General features: G+C 38.4%; 1 long non-coding RNA gene across 2 annotated transcripts; it reads right to left on the reverse strand.

Moving 5' to 3' along the window:
• Positions 1 to 2674: 2674 nt before the first annotated feature.
• Positions 2675 to 9386, reverse strand: LOC115654943. 2 transcript variants are annotated; one of them, XR_004001305.1, is made up of 3 exons: positions 9291 to 9386; positions 4019 to 4065; positions 2675 to 3219 (listed from the first exon to the last, which is right to left on the reverse strand). It is a non-coding gene; the product is annotated as an uncharacterized LOC115654943 (long non-coding RNA). The 2 variants fall into 2 exon arrangements; XR_004001308.1 differs by having other exon boundaries at positions 3963 to 4065.
• Positions 9387 to 24331: the final 14945 nt, after the last annotated feature.

Raw genomic sequence — 24331 nt, forward strand, 5'->3', positions numbered from 1 at the left:
TTCAGCATTTCAAAAATAAACAAATAAATAAATCTCATCTTGACTTTCTGCTATTTAGCTGCTCTTCAGGAAAGTGGATGACACTCTTATATGCTACAAGATTATCAATAAGATTTTGTTTAGCATCTTCAATCTAGATGGCCATAACATGTTTTATGTAAGCTGCCCCCTCTACCACAATCAATTGTGACTGTGGGAAGGTATTTTAAGATGCAAGGTGGCTGATGTGAAATGGCACTGTGGTATTTCTTTTCTGGGTGTATCTCTTAATCCTCAGATATCACAATATTGAATTCACTATAGAAGCCCAGATAGCTATAACCTCACTGAGAAAGGAATAAATTGCACTTGTTGACAAAGTGTAAGATCTGCCATATGAGGCTGTTAGCATGTCTCCATCTAACTGGTATCACACACCTTTTTCAAAAATCACACACATATCTTTATTGGAGAACGTCCCTCTACCAGGTACAATGCCTGAACATGAATATATTTGCATATGCACACTGGATTGGAACAAATATAGCACATCATCACAGATAGTACAGTTCCATTAATGCTTCTCAATGGCACAGCTTTCTGCCTTTCTCTTCACACTGAGTAAAATTTATCCTTGTGCAAAGGGCAGCTCAGGGCCAATACATCACATACATCCCACTTATTCTCTATTTGCTGTGCACAAAAAGATCAAATCCTAATGCCTAAGCAAGCTTTCTTCATAATATATTACAAAATGATGTTCCTGATGTGGCTGCAGAGGTCAGCTTTCAGCCTTGGGTGCATTTTTGTGGGAAAACTATGGACCCTGGAAAACAGGATTCAGTCATAGAAGGGCTGACACACTTTGGCCTGGATGCACAAAGGGGCTTAGGCATTGCAACTCTGAGAGTTACAACAACTAACTTCTAGGAGCTTCAAAAATCCCCGGGGTCCACAGACCCCGAGTTAGGTGCCTACACTCTCTGGATAATGAACAGGGGAAGATAGGGACCCAAGCATAGGGATCCAAGCATAGAATCCTCAAAAGCACGTCTACTAGGTGTGGAGCTGACTAAATTAGCCAATGGGAGCAGCTGATAAACGGGATGTGTCCTAAGTCCTGCCCCTCTCAATGAGTTTGGTGCCTAAGTCAGGACTGCAGGGAGTTCCCTATCTCTACCTGTGATCAACCCTCTTCTGGCATCAGGTTTCCTAGGCACCTAACTTGTTTCCTGTGAGAATGAATTAATCACCTGCCTCATTCCATGCAAAACAAAGGCAAAGGTGACTTTATAACATTTAGCCCAGTGGTTAGAGCACTCACCAGCATGTTAGAGACCCAGATTCAATCACATTTCTTGCCTGATGGGTAGACAGGATTTGAATAGGTTCTCCAACACCTGTGTAGGAGAGTGCTCTAACCACTGGGTTAAGAGATATTCCATTATAAGCTCCCTCAGTCTCTGCTGTTGAAGCTGTTCCACTGAATATAAATAAAGAGTCATTGGAGCCAGGTAACTGGATTCTGGGTCTGTTACCTCCCAGGTGGGTACTCCAACCACTGGCTATAGAGTCATTCTCACTCCTTGGCCCAATGATTCTTTCTTTAATTATTTATCCAAAATGGAAGAGCTTCCACAGGAGTGAGGGAGCCCCCCATCAGACTATCCTCTAGCCCAGTGGCTGCAGCAACTGAATGGAGTTTTATGGATCTCAGTGGAGCCTAAATTTGGAACTTACACACCTATAACTTGAGTTTAGGTGCTTAAGCACTTTTGTGGATTTGGGTCTTACGCTGTAACTATGTACTAGATACAATATTAGCACTGTAGTATAGCTATGGAATGAATACTGCAATCTATTAAAAAAAAACCCAAAAGAATTGTTGCTCTGAGAGTTTCAGTTTAATGACTAACTGTCCTATCTGTTCTTTCAGTCGAGAGTCCTGTTTCCAGAAATTGTCACCACACCTATTGGCAGACTTAAATGAGAATCATTTCAGTAATATTATGTTAAATTACATGAGAGTTCCTTTGGAATCATGTATTATGTGCACCTGAATACCAAAAGAATTCATCATGATTAAAGTTATTGCAAGAAATACCAAAGGAAGTAAGAATGATTTGCCACTCATTATAAAGTGTTGCCCATTTTGCAATAAGTGGCCAGTCATTATTAATTCATTTGGTATCCCTTATAACATTAATCATGACTAATTCATTTTGTATTATTAATGTAGATGTAACATGGAATTCCATTGCAATTTAGCTATTTATTTAATGTATCATTAATTTAAAGTATTATCAATTCAACCTGTCAGCAGTTTTATTCAGATGGTCTAAAGTGTTATTCCTGCATTTGAAATGAAAAAAAAAAATTCTCATGCCAATGAATACCTTTGTGTTTATAAACAAGTAATTTGGTTTCTTTTAAAGAAAAGAAATAATTTACTTGTTGGGGGGTTTTTTGGACCCTTTTTACATATATATGGGAAGAGAATCTGGGGAATTTGCTACAAATTCAGGCACCAATACAGCAAAAACCTTTAGCATGGGTTAACTTTATGCATTTAAATACTCCCACTTTCAGTGGGACTACTTGGATGATTTAGTTGGGGATTGGATGAGTTAGTTGGGGAATGGTCCTGCTTTGAGCAGGAGGTTGGACTAGATGACTTCCTGAGGTCCCTTCCAACCCTGATATTCTATGATTCTACACTTGTGCTTAAAGTTAAGCACATGTTTAAGGTATTTGCTGGATCAGGTTCTAATTTAATCTCCAGGTGGCCTTGATTCTGCAAAGTGGAAGTAAAAAAGAGGTCTTCCTGACTGCTTGAGGTTATTAGAAGTCCCATTGAACCTTTCACAAGATTTTGGCACAAGTAGTGTCCTTGCAAAATTCCAGTTTGGAGAACTACATTCTGTCTTCATCATGGAGTTTTGATTAGGTAGAGTACTCACTTCCTGTCCTATTATATAGTGTTGCTCTGCACTCGTAAGCAGATGTCATGCTTTGCCCAAAGGTGGCAGCATTTTTTCATTAGATGAAAGTATTTCCATATACATATTTAAGTGGAATAAATCCAATGGCTGTGGAGGAATCATGGAAAGTCCATACTACAATTAGAACAACAGTCAGTAGTTCTACTGTGGTTTGGGGGATGGGATCCGAGGAGGCTGTGAAATTCCACTTTGGCCTACAAGAACATACAGGGGCAGGCATACCCTGCGACCACTGGTCCTGTCCACAGGAAGGAAGAAAGAGTACATGCAATTAAAAAAGGAAAAGAGAAAACAAAACAAACCAACAAAAAGCAAATCAAAAGCTTCCCAAATAGCTGTAGATGAAGTTGTGAGGCAACTCATCTATTACACCTTCATGGCTATGTTCTCTTTTGTGAGGTGTTCTGATATCACAATGATTGGCACTACAGAAACAGGCAGACAGACAATCTGAAAAGCATTGTATAAATGCAAGCCACTTACTGTTGTTATTTTGGATACCAAAGACCAGCTCCTTAGCTCTACGAAGTGCTATTTGAAAGGGGACTTAACAACTAACCATTTGGGAAATGCTAATTCCCCAGCATGGGGGAATCCTCTTAAGTTACAGAGTCAAGATGGTATAGCAAACAACACCTCACTGTCCCTCCATATTCTCCAAACCGGTATAGTGGGCATGTTGGGCACACAATGGAAGCATGCCAGCATAAGAGTTCCCAGAGGGTCATTACCCAAGACGTAATTTAGAGCATTGAAGCTGTTCTTAGTTATAGCAGGGGCTGGACCAGCCTCTAGTGCCACCCTGGAAAATCATCCAGACTTCCCCAACTCCAGGTGCACGAAGCACTGCTCTGGAGCACCCGAGAATATGGCCCTAAATTTCCAGATATACACAGAATCTTAAGACACACTACTTACTGTTGCAAACAACATCATTAATAAATATTGTTGGTTGGTTGTTTTTATAAACAAAATACTTACGTTCTAGTCACTTATTTTCAGAGACTTCACAAAAATGACTGAAATAGTAAATTTACGCCTTGGCATGTAATTAATAGCCAATGAGGTGTAGATCTCTGACCAACTGTGGAAAAAATAGGGTGGATAATGATAAAGTTGTAACAGACAGAAAAAATTCCAATGGGAAAAAATAATTTTTTGGTGGCTTGCCCATCACAATTGGCATGCAAAATAAATAATAATAAAAAAACCCACACATAAACTTCAGCTTCACTATAAAATATTGAACACCTTCCCCTTGAACATATATATGTAATAACAATATTTAAAGCTAATATGGTCATTCTAAGGTATGTTAATTACAACACAGCTGAGCTGCATTTATAAAACATAATTGTAGATTATTAATATTTACAGTATCCATTGGGGCTGTATGTATATAATGGAGAGCAGAATTTAGCTCATGGAATTTTATGATGCAGCCTTTGCTGCTATTTCTTGTTATTAATCCTCTTTATCATTTCACATGCATCATCTTTTGTTTGTTCCCTTAATTCAGAGTGGGTTTTATTTTTTTGTACATCATGAACATTATTCTTATAGGCCTAACAGTCAGACTCAGATTTACATACTATAGATTTAATTGCTTCACATTTCATGTTTTGATAAGGTTCTCAGCTATTAAGCTATATTAAGAAGGGTATGGAGAACAATACAGGAGTTATGATAATAACATTCTACAGATGGAGGTTACATCCTCATGATGACCATGACATTCCGTTTTAGTCACATTTCAGAAAGGTATAGCAGAAGCAGAAAGGTCCAAAGAAGGGCAACAAAAGATACTAGCTGGGTAGGGAAGAAGTATTCATATGAAAGAAACTAAAAAGGTTAAGATTGTTTAGCATGAAAGAAGAAGAAAAAGAGATGGCATATGTAATAATGTAAATAACTTAGAAAATGTGAACATATACAATGTACAGATAAGACCAGAGAGATAGACACTCTTACTTAACCTGTTCTGCAATAAGACTAAGAGGACATTCAATGAAAGGAACAAGACAACAAAAGGAGAAGTGATAAAATGAAATACTTTTTATTTCAATTTATCATATAATTAACCTGTTGAACTAACTGTTGCCTTTTATTATTGAATAGTAATTAGGAACTGCTTAGTAAGTTTCAAAAAAGTTCAGTCAATTATAGGAATAAGGAGAGCATCTGCAGTTACACTTGGCAGGATAAAATTGTAAGAGATATCAACCCCTCATCCTTCACAACATAAAATGATCATGAGCTGGGGTTAGGCACCAGCAGTGTGCTTGGTACTGTACACACGTTGAGACAATAGTAGGGTCAGGAGCTTGGGCTTGGATTCTCAGAGGTAGTTGGGCACCTATCTCCCATTGATTTTAATGGAAATTACGTGCTTAAATTCTTTTGAGGATCTAGGCCTCGATAAATAAGCAACTCAAATTGCTCTAGGTGATCAAATGAAGATTTATCATTGAATGTCAAAATATGTGCTTAATAGGTATATAACAGGCAACAGAATTTGCTGATTTAGATGGGTTAACATGATAGCATTGGCAGAAGCATGCTTAAAGGGTGTTAGCTTTGCATACAAGGAGAAACTGAGCCACAGAAAGGAACAAAGACCACTATCTACGTCATGCAACAAATGTCTCTGCCAACAGTTTTATCCCCCATTGTAGAAACAAGGTGAATTCCTGGCCACACTGAAACCAATGGGAATTTTGCCACTAACTTCAGTGGATACAGGATTTTACTTTTAGTCTTCAGACCAGATCCTCTGCTCATGTAAATCTGCCTAACTCTATTTCCTTAACACCTTTAACATCTGCTGGGGATTTGGCCCTTTGTCTGCATTAAATTAAAGATGTATTGTGTGTGACTATGCAGCTTTCCTTGTCAGCTGTTATCTGCCTAATGAAAGCCTATGAAAGCCGTCCTTCACTTGGACAGGGTATTCAGCAGTCAATACTGCTGATACAAATCTTCTAATTTGTGTAATGCCTACATTGTTTAGTAATTTGATTTTAGGTGGGTTTTCTTTCATATTAATTATAACAATAGCCACAATTCTTGTTCTTATATAGCACATTTCTGCAAGAGTGATCACAAAACTAAAAACACTTAAGAAAATATTATTAAGCAACGTTGTATTCTTTCACTGGAAAAATGTGTGTGTATGTGCATGTAGCCCACACACCTTCCGAGTGTGGTGTTCTGGCCCATCTAGTGACACTGAGACCAGTTAGAGATAAATTAATGAGTCTGCTCTGCAGTCTTAGCTCTCAGCCAGGTGGCTTTCAGCTCATACAGTAGCCGCTCATGCACTGACCTCCAGAGGTCCCAGGTTCAATCCTGCCCATCAACAACCATGGTCTGTTGATATTACATGTGTGCATATATAAACTGGGCTATTATGATCATTTATTTTTAGTCTATGTATTTAAGATATATTATCCATTGTTATAACAAATGTGGAGTTAGAGAAGGAACTGTTATTTTCCTTTAAACTCTAACAACCTTTAGCTCTAACAGGGTCTTTCTATGCTCAGAGAAGCTGACCTGTCCCAGTTATGTATACTAACCTGTGAATGCATATGCCATGCACACACATTTTAGGTTTCAACACATATTTCCTGAAGTATGGGAGGGGTCTGTATTCTTCCATTTCAATATGAAAAGAGGGATATAACAGCAAAAAAATAAGGCATGAGATTAGTTAAGTTTAGTAGTAGTACCATTTGCCGCACTTCGCTTTCTTGTTCCCTAAAATAGATAGAACATTGTGAAATAAAGACGTTAGTGGTTTCATGAACACCTAATGCTCCAAGCATCAACACTATCCCTTTGGCTTTATTTGTAGAAGTTTGATACATGGTATCTTACCTTCAATATGTACACTAAGGGTGACAAAACAGAACACATTTCCTTTACGCTTATAGAAAATAAATTAAACTGGCATCTTTATTTGGGTTACAAAGATAAGTTAATTGTGCATGGGTTTATAATGGATATGGTTTGATGGAGGCCTTGGTTCACCATCTAGTGTTAGTTTTTTATTTACAAGCCATGTAATGTGCTTATTCATTTGCTGGTACTAGAAAATATGGGTACTTATTCAGTTTACCCCAAACTACAAATGTCTCCTGTTCCCCGGTCCCGTGCTCCCCTGTCCACTTACTGAATGGCAATGAAGGGCACTGAGCATCCTTTAGAGGCTCTGTGCACCCCATAGAAGTGGGCTGTGATTGCCCAAATCCATATTAAAGAATGTCTTGTCATTTTCACATAAATATTGCCTTAAAAAGTTGGTACGTACCTTCAGTTACCACAAAAGATTATGGTTAGTTTACATAGTACCATGAAGTGCACTTTGCAATATGGGTAGAGATAGATTAATGGGCCAAAGACCTTCAAATCAAAGGGCCTGATCCTGAAACATGCTGAGCGCCTATCTCAAGGTCAGAGTTCCTTCCACTGGAGTAAAAGCTGCAGGCAGGATAAAGAGGAGGAAATAATCAAACAGGAAATATTATGTGTTAAGAGTATTAGAACACATTTCCTATTCTAGTTATAGGAAATATCAGTTGCAGACTTACACAGGATGTATGCTGGCTTTTTACCGGTGGCCTCTGTGCATGAGAGCTTATGATATCTCTGTGCAACTGAGGGCAGCGTCTGACTCCCTTATTCCTCTTGAGTAGCACATTACTCCATTAGTGGCCATACTGACTTCATTGGGAACAGTCAAAGAGCCAGGAATGTAAGGGAGGGAATTAAACAAGCATGAGGTTGCCATGGAAGAGATTGGAAAATATCCCTCTTCATGTAATGTTTTGCAGAGTTCATCTTTGAGAAGTCAGGATGATTTTTTTTTATTTACTCCTGTCACTGTGTGACTGAGGAAGGGGCAGCTTTAGATTCTATTGCAACATTAGTAAGAAAGTATTTTCAAGTGAGTATGCATTATGCTAGCATAAAGAAAAGAGAAATCATTGGATATCCTTGAAATGAGGTCATTTGTCATTTGATTCACTAATCAACAATAAAAGAATGCCCAAATTGTCTCATTGATCCAGGAGAGTGTGCACCTCCTACATATATAAGTTATTAACTGAGAAGTTAAATGAGCATCCCTATATATTTATTCCTCTTCTCTATTTTATAGATGCAATATTATGTTGGTTATATTTTTAAAAACCATATAATCTCCTTCACTGCAATAATAGCTGTTTTTTATTTTCTTTTATTATTATTTAGTATCTGCTGGTGAAGAGATTTTGTAGGTTCCTTTAAAGTCTAAATGTGCTACATTAAATAGCTTTGAAAAAAAAAGATGGTCTCTAGCCTGCTGAGTAAATATAAATTTCCACAGTTAAATACATAAAATAATGATTACATCCAATGGTCATGAGGGATGTGTTTTTGGGAGTATACTAATTAAACTACATCCTTCAGACAACATGTTTCTATACTTACTAGCAATGAACCATATCTGATTTGTCATTAAGTAATTATGAATGCTAATGCAAATAAAGCACCTTTCAAACAAGGCTTCAGAATAGAAATTAATCATATATTATTCTTTCTGATCCTGGCACTTAAGGGTCACTTAAACAAAAACAATCAAGCAAGTGAGGAGTCAGAAAACAGAGAAGCTACTGTTTTGTTTAGAATTGAATGGATGCCTCTTTCCATGCTGCGATTTTATGGGTATGTGTCCTAAATGCAGTGAACCGAAGGAGAGAACAAATATTTTGGGAAAAGACAGTGGCCTGATCCAAACCTATCAGTTGGAATCTTTCCATTTAGTTCAATGAATTTGGATCACTCCTATGGTTATAATAACAATTACAAGCTTAGACTGCTTTTCAGCCGTAGATCTCAAAGCACCATATAACAGTTAAACTTAATTTCCCTCATTTTACAGATCAGCAAATTGAGGCACAAAGCAGTGATGTGACTGGTGCTTAGCTACACAGCTGGTGGCAGAGCTCCTGAGCCCCAGTCCAGAGTCCTACCTATTGGGACACTTTGCCTCTCTAAATGGTAACAGAATAAAATGAAGTGGTGAATGAATTGTTCTGATTTCCATTCCTTCCCCATATCCTTCATCCTCTATCCTCAGTACAAAATTCAAAAATACAAGCTAGATATGGATCTTCTGATTCCTTCAACCCTTAATAAGAAATTGAATATAATATTGCATCATAATTGGAAAAAATAACCTGTAGAGGAAGCTCATCTTCAGAGTTAAAAGGGAACATTAGTGATATTTTCTATCAACCTATTTACAGTAAATGTAAGTTGATTTACCTTCTCATTATGTTGTAAATGTTTTCCTTCCTCCTGACTTGTCTTTTTCCTCTTCTTTGTGAAGGCAGCAAAGTCATAAGTCCTCTGAAGCAACTCTCTGCAAATTATAATGCTTCATTGCAGAAGCAAGTAACAGGGTGTGAGTTATGAAGAACAAAGTTCTTCTTGCACAAGCTTCAATAATTCCTAATTCTGGGAAAGAAAATAGCCAATAACTTGTGAAAGGTACTGTGAAAAAATGTGTTTAAGATAGTACAATATGCCTTTAAATTGTGATTGGCTATTCAGGATCCTCTTCAAGGCAAAGGACTATGAATAACTGTTAGTCTATCTTAGGTCAATTATTGTGTAAGGTACACTGAAAAAACATGCTACACAACTCATTTATGCAACTTATATTAAAGGATGCTATTCAAAACCACAAGTGTCAGCCAGTAATTGAGAAAGTTCTCTGTTGCATGGAAGAAAGTTCTGTGTTGCATGTATGGGTTAGACTAGTCTTTCCTTTAAATATTGTGACAAAGTTCCTCCTCTACTTTGGTGGGTCCTGTGCTTATTGGCGGATTTGCTCGCCTCAGAGATCTTCCCCTCTGGTGGAACCCACAGTCTGGGTCAACTCCTCCTGTGTCTGATCAGGAGTTGAGAGGTTTAGGGGGAACCCAGCTCACTCTCTACTCCGGGTTCCATCCCAGGGCCCTGTGGATTGCAGTTGTCTAGAGTGCCCCCTGTAACAACTGCATGACAGCTACAGCTCCCTGGTGTCTGATTAATGATTGTATTCCTCAGTCCTCCAGCAGCACACCCTCTCACTCTCAGCTCCATACACCTCTTCCTGGCAGCTCCTCACATGTGCATCACAAACTGAAGTGAGCTCCTTTTTAAACCCAGGTGCCCTGATTAGCCTGCCTTAATTGATTCTAGCAGCTTCTTGATTGGCTGCAGGTGTTCTAATCAGCCTGTCTGTGTAATTGTTTCCAGAAAGTTCCTGATTGTTCTGGAACCTTCCGTGTTACCTTACGCAGGGAAAGGGGACCTACTTAACCTGGGGCTAATATATCTGCCTTCTATTACTCTCCTGTAGCCATCTGGCCTGACCCTGTCACAATATATAATAATGCAACATTTTAAAAAATGGACATGAAAAAATATTAATTTTGTTGTGAAAATGTTTTGACATTACTGAACTTTCTTTTTCCCATTTTCTTCTAAAATGAATTTCCAGCCCAACTTTGCAAAATGTTTCAATTTCCATGGAATCACACAGTCCAACAGAAAAAGTTCCATCAAAATGTTTCCAACCAGCTCTAATTGTCACACAAAGGTTCAGGAACATTAATAGAAAAGTAAATGAGAGCAACAGCCTGTTGAGTTTGCCATAAGCAGACTATAGAGAGGTACTTTTCTTACCCGTTCCTGCCCATAATATATTAAGGTACTGATACTGCACATTTTCATACATGTGAGAAGCCCCATGAAAGTCAGTCCAATTGCATGAAGTTTCTCTTATGTGTTCTTTCAGGACACAGGCTTAAAAGAGACTATAGGATAGGTTGCACCAGCTGGCCCATAGGCTTCATTAATAATTAAGGCTGAAAGTCCAACTTCCTCTCCTCTTTATACATACACATAACTCTGATTTTGGCAAAAGTGATTTATGTGAATGGAAAAAAATATTGACATCTCATTCTTGAATAGTTATCTCATATAAACACAGGAAAGGTATACCCTTTGCCAATATTAGAAATTCATATTTAAGTACCGAGGTCACCATGAAACAGTCAGCTGTTTGCAAGAATGACATCAGAGATACCCCAGATCTTTGCTAACCTACATATAGGGAAAATGGAATGCCTCAGATATTATTGTGTGGTAGTGCCACAGTTTCAGGGTAAATATAACTGTATTCTCCCTCTGTGGTCACTCAAGGAACCCACTTAAAGGTTTCAGCCATCACCTCTCTTGGACACAGGCCCAATGTGATGAAGTGAGAATTTTTTATAATATTTTTGTGATGCCTATGTATGCCTCAGTTTACCCCATACTTTGCACTGCTACTCAGAGTAGGGAAAGGATTAAGTTTGCTCTCAGGACAGACATAGGTGTGTGTGGAATGAATTCAGTCATTAAGGAACTGGCTGAAACCAACCCAGATCAACAAGGGCTCCAGAGAGCCAAAGAAAGCTCCAATGACTCATGAACTGATGCTCTCATCAGGGAAGCTCCGGCCAGATGGGTTGTGAACTCAGCATGGCCCTACTTGGAGAACAAAGGACAGATATGTCCAGCACGGTGGGGTCTGGAAGAAGCTGAAGGAAGAGTGAGACCCCCATCTGGCACACTAAAGGGCCTCCTCCAAGTCACTATGCAAAAGTTGGGCACAGACCACCAATCCTGTGGATCTATGACACCTGTATCTCACTCCCTCCTGCCAGGGGGCTTCAGAACTCCATAGCTCTCTGGATTACACTAGCTATCCCCAGGTAGGTCTTGGGAAAAGCAAACTTTTCTGTATTGACCACTGGATTCTATCAGATTGTTAAATCTTGACTAGATAAAAGCAGGCAGAAACAGAAGGCCTGATCCTTGGCTCCTCATAAATCCCCAAAACTAGACCAGCTCTTCCTGGCCCTCTTTTGGGTCCTGGGTCCATGAGCAAATGAAGAAGCTCCATATATCAGTATTTTCCATATGTGGCAGCTGTACTACAGACAATACATTTTATTTAATAAGTAATCCAAGTACAGTACACTTCCTTCACTGATTGGAGCAACATGCGTAAGATAACAGAAAGAAAATTGCTTATACAAATCATGCAGGAAGGTTGCAGTAATTTGAGGTATGTGGATTTTTCCCAGTGAAGTGAAAGGCCTGTCATAGACCACCTTTTAGGATATGGTATGCCTTTTACATCACTGACAGGGCATGCTGTTTGCAACAAAACCTGACAATTCTTACCTTCTTGACAACTCATCCCCTTGGTAACAGTAATCATGGCTTGATAGGTTGTCCAGCACAGGAGTTACGGTACATATTTGGCCTTATTGTGATTTGTGACAGTGCTGGCATATGATGTCTGGAATGATCCAACAAAGACTATGTCAGATTATCCAGAGGGATTCTAGTCTTTTTGTGGAAACATAATTGTGCTTCAGATTATGCTGTTTCCAGCTATTGAGATGAACAAGATTGGTGCAGCAGCAAAGAAAGCAGTTTAAGGTGACTACATGAAAAGCGAGTGGAGGTACAAATCATATAGTATGTGGAAAGCATAGTCTTGGGAACTGGATTAGCTCAGGAGACTGGCTGATCAGATTAAGAAATCTGATTGGAAGACAGGTTTGAAAAAAGCCAAAATGTTGTTACATCAGATGGCTGTTCAGCTGCTTACATGGATTGTGTATGATGGGACTGGACTAGAAGACCTTTCAAGGTCCATTCCAGTCCTATGATTCTATGGTCTTACTCCAGTTAACAGCTACCTAGTGGACAAGTGTTCACAATATAACCACTAACATAGCCAGCATGAACTGGCAATCTCATGGGTAGTCTCAGCAGAGAGGAAAATGAATGATTTTGTATGTGAAACGAAGCAGACTCTTACCTTAGAGTTGGTCCTTCCAATAAGGTTTGAGTGTGGTGAAGCTACCAAAGATGGTGCTGCACCTCCTTCTGTGGCTAATTGGAGGAGCTCAGTGCTAGTGCTATCAACAAAAGGCAGGAAGAGGAAATATTATGAACTGATCTTCAGCATAACATCACCATCTGTTGGTTGAGATGTCTGTCGTCTGAATGTCATCATAGGTCGCAGCCTTAGGATTCTTTCAAAGTCTTTATTCATCCTGGACACTCAAGAAAGTATGGTTGGTAAAAATATCACCTTCTATTTATTATTGGGCAAGAGGCTTTCTTGGTTATGGTGATTTGGCCATGGGACTTCTCACATGCTGGTTTGGGCATCTAAACTATATTTTTGTGATCTCCAGGCTTTATTGTTGCAGCTCACTCTACCTAGAAATGAAAATGCCAACCATAAAAAGGTCCATTTGGTCCTAGATTGCAGCTTGACATCTAAGTAACAATGGTTGCCTGGAGTTTAGTACCTTCATGCTCTGCTCTGCTCACTATACCAGCATACCATATAATATGTAACTATTCCATATTAACTCCATGTGAGGACACTGTTATTCTGAAATAAGAATGTCCACAAATGGAGTTAATCAGGAAAAACCCAATGTATAGACAAGCCCTAAGAAAAAATTCCTTTCTGATACTGTCACTGCATCTAGCAGAAGACTGGTTCCAAATGTCTCACTTTATCAAACTGTAGATACAGCATTGTATAAATCCGCCCTCACTGGGTTTATTTAGCATAGGCATGTCTACATGCAAAAGACAAAGTTCTACTGGTTTAACTTCAATCAGCTTTTAATCCTATTTAGTTAAACCTGTATAGACACTTTTATTTCCTAGCAACCTGATCTAAACTGAAGTAAGCCTGCATTAAACCAAAACAAGAATGGCCACACAGCCTTTTTTGACTAGTGTAACTAAATTTGTATAAAATCATATCTTGAGTTAAATTATCACAACCTTCTCATATAGACAAGTCCATACTCAAGCTACTACAGTAACTTAACTTTGCCATGTTGGTCTTTAAAGAAGATTTGGTTTAGCCTATTTTCAGACTAGTAGTGCTCTAAACTTTCTTTCCTTTGTTTCCTGCCTGGCCTTAGGAAACTGGAAGATGGCTGCATCTCTTTTCTTCCAAATGATTGTGCTATATTTAGAGTCAAACCTTGCTCCTGCCTATTTGTGATGGATATATCACCAGCCTGTTCTCCAGACCATCTCAGCCAGTCCCCCAAATCATTAACAGTCTATTTACACAAAGATATCTCAACAAGTGGGTAAAAGGTCTTACCTTATATTAGCTTGAAATTAATAAGACTTGTTTGTTCACTTCCTTATGTTAGCACATTCATCCATTGTATCAGTTCAGTTCTTAGGTTAATGTTTATTAGTTAATTATGATTGCAGATCCTACAAAGAGATGATACAGCATTTTTGTACTGTAGTGTCTTCAAAAATGTTGGTCATCATTTTATTTTATTTTGCCTTTTTCAGTTATATATTTTAGAGACCATGGGTCAGATCTGGTGGTGCGAATCAGTGTAGTTACATTGACTTCAGTCTCCCTATGCTAATTTCTACCAGCTGAAGATCTGGGCAAAGATATTTCTAATTTGGAAGGTTATTATAATAATTTTAATATAGGTCAATTTTGAAGTCTAAAATTATTTGGCAATAGCCTTTTAAAGGCCTGATCAAAAGCCAGTTGAAATTATTACAAAGTGTCTCACGGACTTAAATGGGCTTTGGATCTAGCTCTAAATGTGTATTTTAGGTAAGAGAAATGAAGAAGAGAAAGATCATTATATGCATTGCAACACTGCAGCACCGTGTGTGAAGCATTATGACATGATATTTGATGTTCTAAAGTGGTTTTTAACTCCTTCAGTGTAGTTTTGCCTCAGGATAAAACTATCCTTTTAACAGTATGTGTGAGGAAAGCTACAATGGCCTATAGAAGTGCCCCTGGGCTATGTGCTCTCTGTCACCTGCTGAATTGCCCTGACTTTGAGAATCCCTTACTTCCTTTCTCTTTAAGGATCTGAACAGTTCCCTCTCACTTTGTCCACTAAGGAAAGCTGACTAGCCTTATTCTGATGTCCCAGCTTTAAAAGAGACTGTTTTTTGACAGATTTCCTTGTTCTTAGATTGGTATGTGTAGCTACAATATAAAAGACATCAATAAAAACATTGCAATTTGAGTTGCTTTTCTAGGATTAATTTGAAACAAGTAGTGCATCAGTGGTGCCTTAGGTTTGAAATCAACACTAATAAAACTATTTTTCCCAGGGGACCCACTGTGACGGCATTACGATGTATCCCTGCCTATCTTTCTATATACCAACCAACGTAAATATGAAATCATTGAAGTTTATTACTTCTAGAAGATATTATTTTTTTTCTTCAGATGCTTGGAACTTCTAAACATTTTCTGATGTTTATAACCTCTAGCTCATCTCATTTATGAAGGTTTCTAATATACATTTTTAAAAGTAATAGCATTCCTCATACTGTTATTTCAGATTTTAATTTATTAAAGGGGTAATTTTCAAAAGTGCTTAGCATTGGCCTAATTCTTCTCCTGTTTAAGTTAATGAGAGTTTTGCCAAAAGCTTCTGAACATGTCACCTTAGAAGTAGAGATTGGATTTAACATAGATATTTATATTGTGCTATTGACTAGAGGCCTCAGCTAGCGTGTTGACCCATTGTGCTAGGTGTTGTACAAACATATAGTAAAGGATAGGATGAATTTTATATTATAATAGGTTATTTTATTTTTCTTACATATATAATGGATCTGCTTCTGCCCCTACTAAAGTCAATGAGAATTTTACTATTCAATTCACTAGGAGCAGGGTTGGGCCACTAATATGCTATATATAGATTTGGAAGGATGAGCTTTTAATTGATAAATGTTGATAAAATCAATTTCACACATGAACCAAGAAAAATATTTCCATCAATAATAATCAGAATTTCAAGATAGGCAAAGAAAAATAAGCTTGAGAACTTATTAGAGTTTGATATTTACTTTGTCTATTTTACCATCTGATATTGACAATTTGTGTTTTAATGTTTACCAATCTTTAACTGTTTGAATCTCAGTGTTTATTGTCAATACATAATTATTGTCTGATTCCTCCTATTGTATGAACCCCCAACTTCCTGTGAAGATTTAAATAGATAAAAATAAAAAAGTGCTTAAAACTCATTATTTCATACAATTATGAAAATTTAAATTGATATAAAATGCTTAAAATAAAAATTGTATTTTAGGTAAGAGAAAAGAAGAAGAGAAAGATCATTATATGCATTGCAAAATTATAAAAATAAAAATAAAATAAATTATTAAAATTAATAAAATGAATTATAAAAATAAAAATAAAAATCAAATTCTACCACGCCCAGTTATATATATCAGATGTAAAGGAGGTACCAGCTGTGCCCATGTTTATGGAGATTATCCAAATTATTTGTAATTAATTACAAATTGAAAAGGACAATATAGCAGAAGGCCCCACACCTTTCAACGTGGGTCAGCCACTCCTGATGATATGCAGATTCGCTAATATGGTAAAGGATGATCTGGCCCTTTATGTCTGCATGCAAAAGTTAATATTTTGATTTTAAAAAACCCTGCCATTTCATTAAAGTCCTGTGAAATTTCTTGATGATATATTTACTACTTGCCAAAGACTTAACCCTTGATGTAATGCTATTTGCTGGCCATTTCCTTTCAACCAATAAAACAGCAGACTGTATGTAAAAGAAAAAAGAGATGGAGAGAAAGGACGTGTGGAGGAAGAAAGAAGTTGAAGAGAAAGAAAATTAGAGGACAGAGGTGGAGACAAAAAAGAGTGGTGATTTACTACTAACTTCCCAACTTCATCCCCTCCTAAAGCCTGGAAAGGACCCTATCGTCCCATATCATTATTGTCAGTATGCCTCAAGGCACTGGAGCACTTGGTCCTAAAGCACATATTACCCGAGGTGGAGAGAATTTTGACCCCTGACCAAGCCAGCTTTCGCCAAGGTCATAGCACATGGGGCCAAGTATTCGCACTGACCACATTTGTTGAAAATGTCTTTCAGAGAAACTTGAAAACAGACACTGTTTTCATTGATCTAACAGCAGTATAGGATATGGTATGGCACACTGGCCTGCTCGTGAAAGTATCATGGGTTCTTTTACCTTGAGTCACAGGGGTCATTGAACTTTTCCTCCATGATGGCAGTTCAGAGTCCATATGGGGGAGAAGACAAGTGCTTGGAGACAGCAGCGCAATGGGTTCTGTATTTTCTCAAATCCTGTTCAACTTTTACATCAATGACCTGCCAACAATGGAGTCATGAAAGTTCATTTACACAGATGACATCTGTTTCAGTACCCAGGCCCGGACATTTCACAAGCTTGATGCCAGCTTAAACCGAGACATGACAAAGTTAGCTGACTACTGTAACACTTGGTGCCTCCAGCCAAGCATCATAAAAACAGTCTCCAGTTTGTTCCATCTTCATCATTCCAGTGCAACCCGAGAACTCAATGTTTATCTGAATGATCAGAAGGTGCAGCATGAAGTAGAACCAGTCTATCTAGGTGTGACCTTAAACTGCACACTGAGTTACCATGCCCTCCTGAATAAGACAGCAGCTAAAGTTAAGAGACAACAATTTTCTTAGCAAACTGGCATGTTTGTCATGGGGTGCTTATGCTCCAACTTTGCTCACCTCAGCTCTTGTCATCTCATATTCAGTGGCGGAGTACTGCGCACCAGTTTTGAGTTGATTGTCACACACCAAACTGGTGGATACACAGTTACATGATGCCATGCGCATCATCTCTGGCACTCTGTGTCTGACTCCACTCCCATGGCTTCCAGTTCTGAGCAATATTGTTCCTCCTCATAGCAGATGAGAGGTTGCCACAGGCAAGTTAGTGGAGAAAGTATTCACCAACTCAAGCCTACTGCTGCACAATGACATTTTTAAACCACCAGCTGCACAGTTGTCACCACATCACCAGTTATGGTCTCATCAGCCATGCCAGGATGCTAGGGCAGAAACATTCTGGCAAGAGGAATGGATATTTGTTATAATCCCCAACCAGTATCTAGTCACCAACTCTACCATTTGCCCACCTGGTTTTGATCTGCCCCATTGCCAATGGTCCTTGTTGAACAGGTTCCGGACCGGGCAAGGTCTCTCTGCAGCCAACCAGTATCACTAGGGCCTTCATGACAAGCCGTTTGTGCAGCTGCAGCGCGACACAGATGATGATGCACATTGTCAATGAAAGCCTGCTGACTAGGTTCAGCGGTGGCCTAGAAGAATTGCGTCATGGCACCAAAGGTGCCATCACTTGGCTAGATGGCTATGCACATGCTAAATAAATAAAAACCACTCAGAAATCCCCTCTCCATAGGCCATTATCAGAGAGAGAAGAAAGGAATAGATGAAGAGCTACTACCAGTCACACACTTTTATCACCCATGAACTTTTCATTAGTACATTACTATTGAACACCCTCCTCATCATAGTACCACATCTACAAAATTTACCTTGAACTATCACCGAGCTTCATATATAAATGATACAATACTGAGTTTGCAAACTGAGGTTTTTTGAATGGTGGAGCGATGAACTCACATTAATTGACAGTGGCTGAAAAATATAGAGGGGGTTAGATGCCTAGCAGAGATTGGTCCAAATTGTGAAGTTCAGATCCAAATTCTGGACTATTCATGACAGGTAGAATTTTCAACAGCAACAAAGTAACTTAGCAGTCACATCCCTTTGACTTGCAATGGAACTTGAGTTTCTAAATCCTTAGATGCTTATGAAAATCATTTCTAACAGCACTTAAGCACATTTAAATTGAATCACATGCTTAAATCCCATTGAAATCAATTGGATTTAAATGTGCTTGTCCTGAATTGGACTTTGGTTCTGGATTTGAACTTTCCAAAAATTCAGAAATGTTCCGCTTCAGTTTTCCCATCAGCTCGTTATAGAAATAGGCACAAGACATTACAGCTGGATGTAGACCTGGCTTTAGATCTTAGACTGAAGTGCCAGTTTCCCTGTTTTCCTGCAGAATTAATAAATGCTGCTCTTCAGGGATTCCCCTCTTCAGTGATTTCCATTCAATTACTGCATTCATCTTAGTAATATTAGTACTAATACCTGTAATGTACATAATGTTTCATGTGTTGAAAGCACTATACAAACATTAAGTAGCTAATCATCATGGTCTGAGTCAGGTTAGAATTACCATCCCTGTTTTACAGGCCGAAATGAAACAACTTGCGCACTGCCATACAACAATTCAGCGGTCAGAACTGGGATTAGAACTCAGACTTCACTGCCTTACACCATTCTGTCTCAGGTGTGGAAACCTGGGAGGAATTGCTAATGGGCTTTTCAGACATTTCACAATGTGGCAGTGTTTTAGATGAAGTTTCAAAAAATCAAGCACCAGTCCACAGTGTGGGCTCTGCAAATCCCAGAGCGCTTTCCTTAAGGGTTTGATCTTTAGTCAACATTTGCCCCTTCCCACAGAGGAGTATTGTTTGGTTGCTGCTTCTTGTCCCAGACATGGGTTCATTTAGTGGGGCTGATATATATTGTTGATGAAGCATTTCGGGATCTTTTTCAATGCTATTTAACTATAAAATGTTATTATTACTTTATATGATCCCTTTTAATTTTAGATTAGTCCTTATTTCTAGTGCGTGAACATTTCCCATTCTTGGAAATTCTGCTCTTTTTCAAATAAATTGCTTGTGAAATAGACATATTTGTGTGTTAGGTAACAGATCCAAATCACTCTTGCTCTGTTATTAGTATATCATTAAAAGATCTGCTTGAAATAATGTTACCTGTTTGCTGTAAATCTCCATGAAGAAATAAATAAAAGTATGTTTGTTGAATCACATATAGACACCTAGTTTCAGAAATATTCAAATTGCTCAGCAATAAACAGATTTCTGTAACATATCTTTAAAATATTTTAAAACAAATATATTTTAATTGAATATAGTTTTTACAAAAGAGGTTTGCTGTGAATGCTTCCAGAAAGAATGAGAGCTCCCTCTCAAATCCCATTTGATTATAAGAGTTCACCTTCATACACATGTAATAAACAAACAAAACAGTATGATCTGTTATGCTGATAACACTCATATGTAAAATACATTCATGAACCAAAAATGTTTTTTCTGTTCAGAATTTCTTCTTGTAGAATGCGCAGAGGAATTTATGTGAACTGTACACAGCACTGAGACCCTTTATGTCGCATGTTTCCCTGGCTGATAGCTAAAGAGGTTAGAATGAATCTCAGTGGATCAATTAACAGAGGGACCTGTCCTTCAACAGAAGAAGATCTATTTCAGGATTTGCATATCACTGAAAAAAATTACAAAGCTGAGATAAATACAAGCCCGATAATAACTCACTGCAGACTTGGCTTCATTCCTAGATTTCCTTGGCTGTTTGTCCTAATAAAGTGTCTCCATGGCACTTAGGGCAGGAAGGTTATTAGTAGCTGTCAATCAAAGGAAGGAGTATGCATCGGAAGGAGGAGGAAAGGAAGAGAGGTGACATTCATCCTCTTCTCTCACTTATATTAGGTATAAAAGTCATTCAGAGCAAGTGGTTAAAAAGGGATAGGTCCCTCTTCATCCCTCACAGAAAAAAGGAAACTGCCTTGGTTATCAGCAATTTAATAATAAAATAGAATACATCAATCATTTTACCTTATGCCTGAATGTTTATTAATATGAAAGACATATATATCTATATAAAAGAACATCAAGATACCTGACACATTTTGTTTGCATTATATTTTAATAAGAACAAATGATGGCTTTAAACTATTTCAACTTGAAATAAAACTTTTGCTGTGTACGGAGAATAGATTTTTTTTACTTTTATACTCCTATTGTTCTAACAGTGAACACCTTTAAAAATCCAGTCGCAACTCAAAGTATGTTTTTTCTCTCATTTAAATTAGATTCAGTGATTTAAACTTTACTAAGCTGATACTCAAAACTGTTCTATATAGCAATTAATTAATACTTTAAAGGTCTTTAATTTACTGTACCACTTTCTTAATTAAAGTATATCTATTGTTAGAGCACATCATCTTTATATATGCATATTTTCATAAGTAACAGAGTCCATAGAGTGCTAATTGATATCCTAGTCTCCAGACAATACTTTACTAAATGAAATGACAATTATAACCAATTAAAATTCACTTTACATACTATTCACCTATTTTGTATGTAGTATCATGAAGACAGAAAGTACATTGACTCCCTGCTCAGGATTTCTGTGTGTCTGTGCAACTGATGGACAGCTCCAAGGTATTCCTTTTAGCAAGATTTTTACCAGGGGTCATTTTCTGGGCTTATCTAAAACCTATATTTTGATGTTATCTAGACGCAGTAGTTAAAAAGTGCTGGTATTCATGCTTTGTGAAGATTTTTTTATATATTTGACAAATGTACATCATTCACAGCTATGCCCTTATTCTTATTATAAAAAGACTTAAAAAAGCATAGTGCCTAATTAAACAGGCTGTACTTCAGCTCCCAGCTGCACTGTATTCAACACATAATGCTATTGTATCACATACCTAGTGATGATAATAAAGTATTAACATATAACAATGGAGTCAATGGGAGATGAGAGCACTTGGCACTCTGGAGAAGGTCCTATATATTTGGGCTAACAAAGAAGAAATCTAGAAATTTCACACCACATTCTAGATATTTTAGAGGGAAAGTTACCCTCCTTCCTAAATATCTTGACTCAGTCGTGTGGAAAGGGAAGGAAACCTTCTGCTACAGAGCCACTCCATGGTCGCTTCAGGGTGTGTTGTCCTAAGACTTGATCCAATGCCCACTGAAGTTAATTCCACTGATTCTAATGGGAGAAGAATCAAACCCCCAATGTAGACTCTTTACAGGAGGAGAGGATCCATGTAGCCACCTCACCCCACCCCCAACACATATGTACCATGGTGCACTGGAACTCACGGCAAATCTAAGATCCATGGCATGCACACATATCTTGTGCAGCACTCCACAAATCCTGCCCCTCACTTCTGCTCTGGTTCCACTGCCAAGGAGCCCTGCAAAAGCAGGGAGTGAATTTACACATCCTCAGCCCCCCTTCCCTCCTCCCTGGGCCTACTTGATTAAAATACCAGGCTACTATGTATGGAATTTGCATGAAAAAGTGGAGAACCATATAAAACATTGTAAACACTACAGTTTATCTCTGTATTTCCTTTATTCCAGCGCTTCCCTTGCATAGCACGATAGTGAGTAAAGCAGCATAAATGAAGGAAATGATTTACACTAATAGGCCATAGTTGTATACATTTATTATTTATAGGTTTTAAGAAGGTATCTTTTTAAACTATGAAGATAATGAACTTAAATCTGCTGGGAGCTGCTGGTCTGACTTGTGTTTGGCCTCCTGTCTTACTATCTAACCTGCTGTGAGAGAACTTTTGACTTTTTAAAAACAGTTCTAGGAAACTAAAAATGACATCAAATGAGGCATACAGCAAAAAGTTTATCTGCCATGCAAAATCCTATCCATTTGCCAGGGATAAATCAGTTTTGGATGACTTAAAAATTTCAAGGCCAGATCATCTCCTCCCACTGTAATAGCCTGTCATAACCTTAGTCCCAGATTTGGACCTTAGCGTCCAAAATATGGGGGTTAGCATGAAAACCTCCAAGCTTAGTTACCAGCTTGGACCTGGTACTTGCTGCCACCACCCAAAAAATTAGAGTGTTTTGGGGCACTCTGGTCCCCCTGAAAAACCTTCCCTGGGGACCCCAAGACCCAAATCCCTTGAGTCTCACAACAAAGGGAAATAATCCTTTTTCCCTTCCCCCCTCCAGGTGCTCCTGGAGAGATACACAGACACAAGCTCTGTGAATCCAAACCGAGGGACTTGCCCTCTCCGTTCCAATCCTGGAACAAAAGCACTTTCCTCTTCACCCAGAGGAAATGCAAAATCAGGCTAGCAATCCAACACACAGATCTCCCCTTGATTTTTCCTCCCACCAATTCCCTGGTGAGTACAGACTTAATTTCCCTGAAGTAAAGAAAACTCCAACAGGTCTTAAAAGAAAGCTTTATATAAAAAGAAAGAAAAATACAAATGATCTCTCTGTATTAAGATGATCAACACAGGGTCAATTGCTTAAAAGAATATTGAATAAACAGCCTTATTCAAAAAGAATACAAATTAAAGCACTCCAGCACTTATATTCATGCAAATACCAAAGAAAAGAAACCATATAACTTACTATCTGATCTCTTTGTCCTTACACTTAGAAACAGAAGATTAGAAAATAGAACTACTTCTCCAAAGCTCAGAGAAAGCAGGCAGACAGACAAAAGACTCAGACACACAATTCCCTCCACCCAAAGTTGAAAAAATCCGGTTTCCTGATTGGTTCTCTGGTCAGGTGTTTCAGGTGAAAGAGACATTAACCCTTAGCTATCTGTTTATGACACGCCCCCAAATTGCAGACAGTGGGGAAGCTCACTGGCGGCAATTTCCTTCTAGAACTTGAAAATAACCAGGGTAATACAAACATGCACCTTTACATATACCACTAAGTATATAACTAACAGACTTTTACATTTTAAGAACACTTTTTAACTACTGGATTCTGGGAAACTCTCACGGGAGAGTGCATCAGCAACTTTGTTAGAAGCTCCTGTGATGTGTTGAATTTCAAAATCAAAATCTTGGAGAGCTAAACTCCAACGAAGAAGTTTCTTGTTGTTCCCCTTGGCAGTATGAAGCCACTTTAGTGCAGCATGGTCAGTTTGTAGTTGGAACCGCCGTCCCCAAACATATGGGCGTAGCTTTTCCAGGGCGTACACAATGGCATAGCATTCCTTTTCACTGACTGACCAGTGACTTTCCCTCTCAGACAGTTTCTTGCTGAGGAACACGACAGGATGGAAGTTGTGATCTGTTGCTTCCTGCATGAGCACTGCTCCTATACCACGCTCAGATGCATCTGTGGTTACTAGGAATGGCTTGTCAAAATCCGGGGCCCTGAGCACAGGGTCCGACATGAGCGTTGCCTTAAGCTGGGTAAAGGCTTTTTGACACTCATCAGTCCACTTAACGGCATTTGGCTGGGTGTTTTTGGTTAGGTCGGTCAATGGGGCAGCGATTTGGTTGTAGTGTGGTACAAATCGCCTGTAGTATCCGGCCAAGCCTAAGAAAGATTGGACCTGTTTCTTTGACCTTGGGACAGGCCACTTTTGGATAGCATGCACTTTGGCCTGTAGGGGGTTTATGGTTCCTCGACCCACCTGGTGCCCCAGGTAAGTCACTCTGTTTTGGCCTATTTGACACTTTTTGGC

The sequence above is a fragment of the Gopherus evgoodei genome, chromosome 1, assembly GCF_007399415.2.
Source record: "Gopherus evgoodei ecotype Sinaloan lineage chromosome 1, rGopEvg1_v1.p, whole genome shotgun sequence".
In the NCBI taxonomy this organism is placed as follows: Eukaryota; Metazoa; Chordata; order Testudines; family Testudinidae; genus Gopherus; species Gopherus evgoodei.